The 12,494-nt window shown below is 36.6% G+C and overlaps 1 protein-coding gene across 6 annotated transcripts in view; it reads left to right on the plus strand.

Moving 5' to 3' along the window:
• FOXP4 (forkhead box P4) overlaps positions 1 to 12,494 on the plus strand; it is a 196,977-nt gene that overhangs the window by 47,053 nt on the left and 137,430 nt on the right. The gene's annotated exons all lie outside the window — the stretch shown is intronic.

The raw sequence follows: 12,494 nt of genomic DNA on the forward strand, positions 1-12,494 counted from the left end.
TTTCTCTCCCTCTCTCTCTCTCCCTCTCTCTCTTTCACTCTCATCTCTCTTCCCCCTCTTTCTCTCTCTCATATCTTTCTCTCCTCCCTCTTTCTATCTTTCATATCTCTCCCCCACTCTTTCTCATTCTCTCTCTCTCTTACATTAATTCTCTCTCTCAGTCTCTGTCTCTCTCTCTCTGTCTGTCTCATTCTTTCTGTCTCATTCTCTGTCTCTTTCTCATCTCATGGACTAGCCATTGTCTTGGGGCTGAGAGGTGCACAGAGCACCAACAAGGGCTGGAAGAAATGCCTGCAAGATCCAGCAAGAGAATCCCACTCTGGAATATGCAATGAATCTCCCTCCTCCGCCGTTCCCTTCTCAGGCCAGGCGAGGAGTGACTGGGAACGGAGGGCGAGGGGCAGGGACAGCCACTGGTGGGTTCAGCTGACAGGAAGCTGCAGCAGAGGGAAGAAACAGCCCGGGGTTGCCGCCACCCATTGCTTTGGTCCGCCTGCACCGCCACCCCCCCATGCACCATTACCTCATTCTGGCTGGTGAGGGCTGCGCTGCAAAGTTGCAAGTTGCACGAACCTCCCTCTATGGCAGATATTTACACTCCCACCATGAGCTGCCTGGCCAGTCCCATATTCCAGAGCTCTAGTCACAGGACTGGCTATTGCTCATCCCAGAGCAGCTCCTCCACCCAGGTGCGCCACGGATCACCAAAATTTTCTCGCGAACCACTCCACTGGTTGGTAACCACTGATCTAAAGTGCTTTGATACAGGTCCGTACACCTGTTTTGTCTTTAGATAGCCCTGACTTTCTCCTTCATATAATAACAGAAACACAAGTTGTTTCCTTGAGTATAGTCCTTAGGAATGTAGATTTGATCCTTTCAAGAGGAATAAAGAAGTATAAGATCCTACCTGGGACTAAAAAGTAATTGTGTTTGAACTTTCAGCATTGCTAGGATAGGCTCTATTCATCTGGTGAAGTAAAAAGATTAAATTGTGGCTACTGTTTTTTGAGCATTTGGTACGACATAATTCTGGTGTTCACTGTGTTTGTTGAGCTATGGAAAACCATGTCCAAATATTTAATAGATTTTTCTTGTTCAGTATTTTGACCATTTATCCCCCAGGTGTGTGTGTGTGTGTCTCTTTGCAAAGATCAGAATTTTAGTTTTACTTTTACTTTTGTTAATTTTAGATGCTTCCTCAGATCAATAATTAGCCAAAGCATTCAGAACTCATTTGTCCAATTAACATTTGTGACAGAAATATTGTGTCATCTGCACACAACAAAGTTGCAATATGTCTATTTGCTAGGGTTTTTTTGTGGGCGGGGGACACGGGGTGATGTTCTAATTTATTTTGTTCATAAATATACAGATTAAATAAGGGAGATAAAATACATCCCTGCCTCACTTTCTGTGGTTGCAATACCTTTATTGTGGTTGCCTCACCTATAGCATTAAACTTTGTTTCTAGAAATTTTACTAAGATTTGCAACAGTAAATGCCTATCAGTGGTAGTATTTTGGGTTAGTCTGTAGCCTTGCTTTGGGAACTACTGTAGATCGAATTTAAACCTAAAATCAATAAATGCACTATACAATATTGAACCTGTTTTAGATGTGTATTTTTCGGCCAAGTGTTGAATATTGACTTATCTTTTGGACATTCTGATTTAGATTTAGTGGATAATTGCTTCTAATTAACCCATACTTCATTGTTTCTGATAGAGATAAGTGCCTTTCCCCCTTACAACCCTGAAAGAAAAACTCATTCTGATGGATACCTCAATTAGATTTTCTCTTCTCCTGAAGCAGCATTCATTCTGTAGTCTTTTTGATATATCTGTAGGAAAGATTATTCATTTTACATCTAGTTTCCATGTAAATTAAGATTTCTGCAGATGTTTCGGAACATTTGAACATTTGCTTAATATTTTATAATTTTGCTATTATATTAGTAAATCCTCTTTGTATTTCATCTGAAATTCCATGATTGTGATACATGGCACGAAGACAGATTAGGTATGTGGTTCTACCTCTTCTGTGATTACTTTAAGAGTCAAATGTGTAGACATGGTGAAGGCAGAACTTTTCATGACCGAAGGTTCTGTGGCAGTTGGAAGTGGGCATTGGGAAAGACCAGAAGACATGGAGATTCTGGTTGCTCCTTGCAACAAGTATATACTTGGCAAGATAATTATTTACTTGACATTTAGAAGAGGAGAAGCCCAGGGATATGAGGTGATAAATTTTTGCTGGCATAAGAAAACTGGGCCAAATATATGTAGAGCTGTATTGGCAGTTGTATCCATCATTTAACTTAATTTGGGTAAGGTATCATTGCACGTCTCAACCAAATCAGGAGAAGTATTGCAGCAAGACTGTAATAGAGAACTTGAGATATCACCCTGGTATAGGGAATAATGTTCAGAAAGGAGAAATAGTATTTCAAAAGAACATTTTTAGTTGACTATAACAGTTTTGATAAACAAAAGGAAGTCTTTACTTATAGATTAAGGGGACAAGAAACAAAAGGGAAATGTGGCACATGCATTTATTCTTGCTGCTTCAAGAGCTCCATGAGAAGAATATGTGCGATGTATTTGAGTATATAATTATAATAGATTTTTCTGTGAAAAACAGCAATTCATGACAACTTAGAGTTCTGTACATTTAAATATACTGATGCTAGTAAAGAGATGCCGTAGTTATTGGTGACTACACTAATGTGTCTTCATATATTTAGGATGAAATGTGCATGAAATACATGAAAATTTTGGAATATGCATATATGCAGACCTGTAGTTGCTCCCATTTAAAATCCTAGAGGATAATTTGGGTCCTCAGCTATGTCTGCTTACTCTCAGTGGGAGATTTGTCCACATAGCAAAACCAACTGATCTCTGCTCTCCCTTCTGGGAAACTCCAGGCATCCATCAGTCTGTTAATTGCACTAATTAGAGAGTGCTGAGGTGTTAATTGGAAAACCCTAGTATTGTGCCTGTTTAGGGGAAGAAAATGTCAATAAAAATTAATTGATGACTTGGCATGGCATGTGCACTTCACAGGTTAGCAGAGAGTCAAAAGATGTCAAGGCAAATGTTACTGCTCAGATTAAGCAATTGTTAATTAAAAAGTAGCAGTAATTAATATGCCTATTTGCCATATGGTATTGGGTCTCTACTCTAGTAGCCTTTTTTTCTTTTTTTCTTCTCTCTCCTGGCTCCTTTTTCATAGCCAAATAAAAATGTGTTTGAAATAAACAAATAAGGATAGTAAAATGGAATGGCAGTTATTGAATAAATTTATTTTGATTTTACCTAAAAAGGACAGTAATTAGATATTCAGCTACAGTACTTCAATTAATCATTGTAGGATGAGTGTTTGCTCCTTTCATGCAAACACTTTTTATTCACTTATGTAGTTACCTTTTCCAAAGAGCCTGTAAACTACTAGTGTTAATTTAACATTGTAATTTTACATTTTATTTTTTACATGCCTAGCACCCCTTTTTTTTTTTACAATAAATAGATAATATTAGCATCTTTTAAATCTACCGTGTTTCCCCAAAAATAAGCCCTCCCCAAAAATAAGCCTTCCCCCAAAAATAAGCCGTCCCCTAAGAATAAGCCCTCCCCCAAAAATAAGCCCCCCTGAAAATAAGCCCTCCCCAAAATATTTACGTGCATGCGCAGCCGGTCCCCACCATTTCCTATGGTTAGGGTTAGGGAGGCAAAGCTGGAAGTGAACTAAGACGGCAAGAGGAGCCCCGTCTTGCTCCATGTGCCCCAAAATAATAAGACCTCCCTGAAAATAAGGCCAAGTGCTTATTTCGGGGTGCAAATATAAGACAGGGTCTTATTTTTGGGGAAACAAGGTAGCGGTTCTCATTACTGGTCATATTGATATACGATTCAAACAGATCCAAAGTTACAAGAACAACATATATTTTGTTGACTATGAATACTGTACTTTGATCATAGATCTTGGCGTAATCATTGGTCATATAATTAAGACAAAAGGGGTCCTCGTAGCTATATTCTGTATTTTCATAGTACTTCCTTGCAAATGAAACAAAATGGAGCTGCTGTGGATTAGTTGCTAAGGTGCATTTTGCAGAACATATAAATGAGGGGGTAAATTATTAATAAATAATTTGATTTATAATAATTTATATCCTATTGGGGCATTTAAAAATTAAGGAATCTTTATTCATACATTTCATGGTAGACTGCGTTATCAGAATAACAGAGTTGGAAGGGACCTTGGAGGTCTTAGAATCCAACCCACTGCTCAAGCAGGAGAGCATATATCATTTTGGACAAATGGCTGTCCAATATCTTCTTAAAATCCTACAGTGATCAAGCACCCACAATTTCTGAAAGCAAGCTGTTCCACAGTAATTGTTCTGCCAGGAAATTTCTCCTTATTTCTGTGTGAGTTCTCTCCGTGATTAGTTTCCATCCATTGCTTCTTTTCCTGCCCTCAGATGCTTTGGAGAATAGTTTGACTTCCTCTTCTTTGTGGCAGCCCTTCAAATATTGGAACACTGCTACCATGTCACCCCTAATCCTTCTTTTCATTAAACTAGACATACCCAGTTCTTATAACCATTCTTCATATGTTTTAGCATCTAGTCCCGTAATCATCTTGTTGCTCTTCTCTGTAGTCTTTCTAGAATCTCAACATCTTTTTTATATTGTGGCAACCAAAACTGGATGCAACATTCCAAGTATGGTCTTATCAAGGCATTTTAAAGTGCTACTAACATCAGATATGATAGTTCTCTTTTTCTTTTCTTAGTGAAATATTTGTATCCTTCTGCCCATATTCTATGAACTAATACAGTGCCCCCCCCCAAACCTTTTGGGCAGCAGGGACTGGTTCCATGGAAGGAGGTTTTTCTTTGGAACAGAGGGGGTGTAGTTTAATGTACTGCCTGCATCCCTTTGCGTGTTTGTGCAGCCCGATTTCTGGCATGCGGTGGATCAGTGCCGGTCCACAGACCAGGAGTTGGGGACCCCTGAACTAGTATATAGTGCATAAATAAGGAATTGAAGCAAACGATTAAAGCCCGTGCTTATAAAACTTCGTATCTTATATCTTCAGAAATACACCATGGTATATAAAATGAACCTGTGTTTTCTTAGACATTATATATTATAAATATAATTACAAAAACTGTTATAAGTTGCCCAGAATTGCCTGGAACCATGAGATGGGTGGCAAACAAATTTGGCAAATAAAATCAAAACACATTGAAAAATAACTTCTGGTAAACTGATTCCTCCCAATCATTATATGTTACATAATAGTACTGGGAATGTGACTTTTTTAGTTATAATTTCCAATCTTTTGTTAATATGGCCTATTTAAAAAGCAACTTTGTTAGGGTTGTTTTATGATTGTTCTGAGTCTAGATCTACTTTCATGGTTGTGTGATAAATGGTTCTTAACAAACTAGAAAAACAGGAATAAGCAGGTTCTTTCCTCTTCTTTTTCCAGCTGTATTTTTTTTCTCCTGGTGTTCCTGGTGTTTGTCAGTAGAGGGTTAACTATGTGACATACATTTCTAAATCTGTAAACAGCTTTTTTTTTCTTAAATGCTTTGTAGTATATGGTCTCACTTGCTTCAGTACTTTTTCTCTTTACTTGAAAATTGGTTTTCTCACAAAATACACATGCTTGACAAAAATGCTCAAATGTACAGATGTTTGACAATTGAAAGTAATAAATGGGAAAAAATCTAAAAAGGAAGAGAAAAAAATCAAATGTGCATGAATAAAAAAAGGTGAAATGTGTAGGGTTAACTGTTAGCTTTGCAAACAAGTGGTAAAACCCAATTTCAATAAAACTGTACAACTTGCATACCAATTCTGCAAGGTATAGGCAAATGGAGCAGGCTAAGCTGACTCTGGAATGTTCTTGGCAAAACTAGTTGTTCTCCAGGCCAGGGAATGTTTAGCTACCATCTAAATCCAAAATAATGGTTAATAATGACTGCTGGTGCTCAAATTAATTTCCACATTGGCTGAAGACACATTGTTTTCATGCAAGTACATATTCTTCAGATCATAGATATGTCCATGCAGTTTTCTTTTTAATACTTAGTAATTTAAAGTAACTGAAAACCTATTTTTGGTGCATGAGGTGCTGTACTTTAAAGCACTTTTCTTTTAATGGAAATCTTCTATATTATGGTAATTGTTTCATGCAAATTTCACACCAGAGAGAAGTGGTTACCATATTGGAAGTATTCCCCTCCCTGATAGCGGAAAGTCTTTCCCTATATTTTAATCGAAGTTGTACTGTTTATCCATTTCATTCTGTATTTCCTATTATTGGCAATACCAGCAGACATCTTTCAGTTGAATTGCTACTGTTCCTTTCAGAGTTTATAGAAAAAAGGCATGGCGTAATGACAATTATGGTATGATTTTTCAACCTTATATTTTCCTTCTGGGTCTGCCATGATTGTCATCTTCAGCCAGGCATAAGTAGAATTAATAAGCAGCTAGAGAAGAAAATGTGATGCATTACCCATATCCATATACCCATAACCATGTCCGTGTATTTATATCCAGCTTGGTTCCTGTTAACTTCATGGAAATGTTGATATTATTTTCTTGGCCAAAATATAGAAATGGATTGCCTCTGCCTTATTTCAATTCTTTTCATCTTTACTTGCTTTCCATGTATTAACTAAGCCTGAGCCTGCTTAGCTTCAAAATCCAGGCACAGTCAGTTATGTGCTGCCACCTTCTGAAACGCCACATTGTGGGCATGACAAGGCTCCAGGCCCCCCTCCCCATTTTTATTTTAAAACATAAGTTTAGCTAATGCCTACATTGGATGCATTAAAAAAATGCCATCCCCATCTCATAACAATCTTTGTAATTCTCTCAATTATATCCCATTTTTGTATGTAAAAGATGCTTAGAATGATCTATGCTCATACACGAGTAATGTCAATATTTTGCATAGAGAGTGAAAGATAATAATTTTTAATTGAATTTATTTTGTAGACTTTCTTGGATTTATTATTATATTGCAAATGCAAGAAATGCTTTAAAAGAACAAGACTTGATACTATTGATGATTCTACGGCTTTCCTTTCCCTTCCTTGAATCCTATGCTAAACCAGTAATGAATGGCTAACAGAACTGATGATAACTTGATTGTCTTTCGTGTGGATCTGTCCATTACATATATCCTCATTCAAGTATAGCCTTAAATCTAGTCATGGGAAATGTAAACAACAGTACATTTTGTTGTAAAATATACCTGAATTGCAGCAAGTCATCCCTTGGAAGATATACTTGTCCTTGTATGAGAGATAATAAGAGAATTCTGTGAATATTTATGTAATAATGAATGTTATAAAAAAAAGAGAAGTATTTCAAATAAAATGTCTATTTTTTTAAAAAAACCTGATGGAAAGGAACAAAAAAGCTTAATAGAAATATATAAAATAAGAGAAGTTAAACGTATATAAATCTTAAGACAATATTTGTCATGTTTCCTGCTACATAAAAGAAAATGATAGAACAAGTTTTCTTTCTGACAATTGGATTTACACCATGGAAGGTAGTTTCTTCTGAACTCAGTATATGATTATGCAACATGTAGAATTAACACATGATGCTAAAATTCAAGTTTGGTTTGCATTTTGTTTTCAAAATGTTTGCTATCTTTTTTGATAACTTTGTAACTTCTGTGTTCCAAGATTTTTTATTTGATTTCATCTTATTCTTTATCCAGCATAATATTGTTAACTAGAAATGTATATTTTCCCTAAAACCAAGTCATGGTAACGTTCTGTCCTTGAATTCCCTGGTACAGGTATGTCATTCTGTGTCACTTTGCATGTACTTGATAGTGTGAGGGGCTACAGGAGGGAATCGACAACTCCACATGGGAATTAATGTCATTCACACACCCTGTGGAAATGACTTTTGAAATGCATATAATCTCAAACATGCAAATGAGAAGCTTGCTTCACCCTGTTTAATATGAATGATAGCTTCTGAATAGCTATTATTACATGCCACATTTCAGCAATTATGTTGTTCCCAGTTTGTCGGTCTATTGTACCAAAAAAGCAAAAGCAAAATCCAAATCCACACGCAGTAAAGAAAAAGGTAGTTAAAAAAAAACACACCACTCCTCTTCTTCTGTCCCTTTTGCTTTCAAACTTGCTGACTACTTGTCTGATCAGTTCCAAGTGTGGGCTTTGTGCTTCATTTGATTTAGAAAGCTGCAGTCTTGAAGGAAGAATGAGTACTGTTTTCTTTATAGAGGAAGAAAGTGAAAAATCCCAGTGTGTCTGTTAGTTTTTTTTTTCATTACCATTAGTTTGATTTTAGACTTCTGAATGTAATTACAATAACAGAAATTACTCCTTGATTATCACTCAAAATTGGTGATAATCAATTTAAAGGAATTGGCATTTCCTCCTCAGAAGATATTACCTAGCTGACTAATGAAATGTTTGTAAGAAAACAACCAAGCTCAGAGAGCACTGAGGACCCCACCGTACAGCCCTGAGCTACAAATTTTCTATCTTCTCTTTAAATTTCAATTTGCTAGATTACTGAAACACTTTGAATACATATTTGAGTCTGCTTTTACTTTGTAGATGAACAATTCATTTTAGTAGTGGCAGAGGAAATACTGATCATGATTAGAATTCACCTTCAAGAGTTTCAACTTCGGAACATAAACAGCAGCCCAGCAGTATCTTGGAAGGACTTCTTTGAAACTCGCTACTCTTCCAGCCTTCAGATATTAAAGGCATTCTGGTACCAGCTGCTGGGACTATCCAGAGACAGTGCTTATGATAGACAAGTATTGCTGGCAATTTACTCAGCAAGTAACCATTTTAGATTCTTGTTCACCTCATGATACTGAATGTGGTTTGAGCTGAGGGCAAAACTCCACGCAAATTACTTTCAAAATTATTAGTCTGAATATCCCGGGGAAATAAAAATAAAATTTTCAAAATCTTCTGCACTGTGTTTTGCATTTGAGGATCTGGATATTTTTGCTTTGCTGAGAGGAGAGTGAGAGAAATGTTAAATTTTATTGTCCAACCATCTAGGAAAGCTTTTACCTTTATCTTTCCTAAGATCATGCATTCAAACTGAGCAATATATTGCCCCTTCTCCATAGTGTTGGAGACAGCAGCCAGGCATGGGTTGTACTCATCCATTCAGATTGGAGGACTGAGTCTGTCATAGTTGTTAAGTCCTGCCCTGGAGTTCAATGGAGAACAGCAAGACCTTATGCGTCTTGCAATAATGAAGATTGTTGTCTGTGTACAGAGCTAAGTGAGACAAGGAATGGATGATTGGGAATTGATATTATTCTCATTTTGCCATGGGGGGCTGGCAGCATGAGGGCAAGCAAATTTGCTTTCCCCCCTTTCATTCTAATCCCTAATGGAGTTGAGAGGAAGGACTGACAGATAGAGGTAGGAATGCCTCCATTCCTCCCACTCCTTCCTAGTTTTTAAAAGTTGTAATGGAGATTGTCCTTTTGCAGTTTAAATGTTTTTAATGGGAAAATACATAAAACCTTACTAACATTATTTAATGTTGAAAATTAAAACTGGAAGCTATTCTGAATCTTTCTATAAAGGGTGGGAGTAGAATTACTCTGTTACTATAACGGAGAATTCAAGTATGACTGACTTTCCTAATAATGAACTCACATGGTGCTAATGGTTTTGAAGAAATGAGCAATCTTTCCCACTGTTGACCTCTTTATGCTGTTTATGTAGTCTTGCAATTTTTGAATAGAAAGGTTTTGAGAGCCAGTATGGTATAATGGTCAAATGTTGGACTGTAACTAGGAAGATCCAGACTCAACTTTACTTTCAGCCATGGAAGCTCTCTGGTGAGTATGGACATGTCACAATTCTCTCAGCCAAGCCCACTGAATAGAATTGATCCTTAAGGACAGAGGAATTGGAACAGAGAATGCTGAGTAAGCAGCTTTGAGCTCATTGAGGAAAAGTGGGATACCTATTTAACAAATACATGAATATCTTTATGTCCTGTGTCTGGAAGATTCATGTATCTTTGCTCAAAATTTTGTGTGTGTGTGTGTGTTTTTTTTTTCTCTCTCTTGATTCTTTGTCTTCAAAAACTTTTTGTGATCTAGAAATTGTAAACCCTCAGCTTTCCTAACTATTCTGCTCTTCAGTTGGGTTGACATGCAGTTCTTATCTTCACTAGCACAGTGATAGTTGCATATAAGTATTGGAACAGTTTCTTACGGCTTTTAACCTAACATTTTTAATATAGCATTGCTTGTCTCTAATGAAAACTTTGAATTAGATAGCTGTAGCAACATTTTTTATGATAGATTATGTTCCAGCTTTATTCATTTACTTTCACTGTCTATGCTCAGCACCTTTCCTGCAAAGTGTCAGTAATATGAGAGAGTGAGTTTGGTTCTAGAGGTCCTTTTATAATAGTTTCCTAACTACCTGATAGTGTCTATGAAGACACTGTGTGCTTTCATATACGTATGTTCTTTCAAATCAGTGTTTTGCTCCTGGAGACTGTCCCTGCAGTTTTCTTGGCAAGACTTTTGGAAGTGGTTTGCCATTGATTTGTTCCTAGGGCTATGAGAGAGACAGACTGGCTCATCTAGCTAGTTAAGGTAGAACTAGAACTCACAGCTTTCCAGCTTCTAACCTCATGGTTTCTACCCACTACACCAGTATGGCTCTGCCTAATTTGAACGCTGTCTACAGATAGGACTTTATAGGATATTTGTTAGACAAATTTTAGATTACCTACAGATGCCTTCAATCAATCACTTCCTCACTGGTTTACATCCAGAAGTGTTCCTGTACAAAGAATGAAGGCAAATATTCCCAGGATAATGTTGCAGGATCCAATCTGGGTTAGTCACTGGGACTAGAGGTTTAGTTTTCTGAGGTTTCAGGCTCATGCTGGAGCCTATCATCAGGGAACTTCCCTCTCACCAGAATGTGTGCTTTGGGATATTCTATGAGTATCATTTAGGCGGTGCCTGGTTATGTGTGACTTTTTAGTTGTTGATTGGGTTGTTGATGGCTGGTTATTAAGTTGTTGGCTCTTGTTTCCTTTTGCTGCCAAGGCTCTTAAGTACCTGATAACTGGTGGTAAATCAACACTCCTGTTGAATGACAAACGGCATATTTCCCAGGCTTCAACCATTTTCCTGGTTATTTTTGTACCCGCTCAGCCAACAATCTTAGTAGCTGTGAAATTGAATGTATATCCTTGTTCATTGCAATGTTCCTGTACAATTTGCACGTATCAAACAGTAGTTGTGCATTAGTGCCTGTTCTTGTTAACAATCCTTGAACACAATACTCTGTCTCTGTATTAATTTGCATCGAGAAATTGGGTTTTACTCTGTAAATTTTCGTGAGCTGGTGGTTGTCATTGTACTATACTACTGCTATATAAAGTACCCAGTTCTTCTATTTGTTTTAAGTAGTTCAAGAACAGATTAGTACTCATTATATATAATTTAGTATGCTGAATGCTGAAGTGGGGATATTGGTGTGTGTACTTGACTGAAATATTTTATGATCCCCTTGTTAATTATAATAAATGTTATATTGTCTATTTTCCTTTTGGTACGGAATGAAATTCTATCGAAAGATTTGTGCAGGATTTGCACTTAATATTGTATTTCCTTATATATGAATATTGGCTGGTTTTATCTTTTTTTTGAGGGGAAAAACAGATACAAATATGAAATTAAAAAATAAAATAAAGTAATACATTTATTTTATTAATCAAATTTATATAGCCACCTATTTCAGCAATGGCGACTCTGGGTGGTGCATGACAATAATATAATAATAGCTTCTTGGTGACATAGGATTATACAAGTTAAAGAAAAGATAGGAATAAAATTCATGTTTACCAATGTACATGATATTTGCTTGGGTGTTTGTTAATTAGCACTACATAAAAGGGACAGAATTTTTCCCAAGATAAAGTTTTTTGAAGCATCTTCTTGATCTCTGGTGAAATTATCATTTCTTCAAAAATTGAAATTGTCATTTCAAGTTTTGTGATGAATGGAGAGCTAGATAAAAGACTCCACAATATTATGAATAAACTGATAGCATCATCAAGTCACACTTACATGTTTGTTGTAGAATTTTCTGTATCTCTGTCAAAGAACTTTAAATGAGAAGTTTCTTGACATCGGAATGGGATAACTTGCCACACCCAAGTTGACTACAGCCAACTCTCTGCAGTCAACTTATTGTGAGATGACTTGCCACAGCCAATTCACCATAGGACAACTCCCGGTGGAGTTTCACAATTTAATTTAATTAAAATTATTTAAAAAGTATTTTAATTTTTGTCACTTACATTTCATTTTGTCCCATCTTTTGCATCACTTCTTTAACAATCCTATTCTATTATTTATTTGATATTACTGTAACTCTCATCCTGTGGAGAGTTGTCCTGCGGTGAG

The sequence above is a fragment of the Ahaetulla prasina genome, chromosome 3 (genome assembly GCF_028640845.1).
Source record: "Ahaetulla prasina isolate Xishuangbanna chromosome 3, ASM2864084v1, whole genome shotgun sequence".
NCBI classification, from domain to species: Eukaryota; Metazoa; Chordata; class Lepidosauria; order Squamata; family Colubridae; genus Ahaetulla; species Ahaetulla prasina.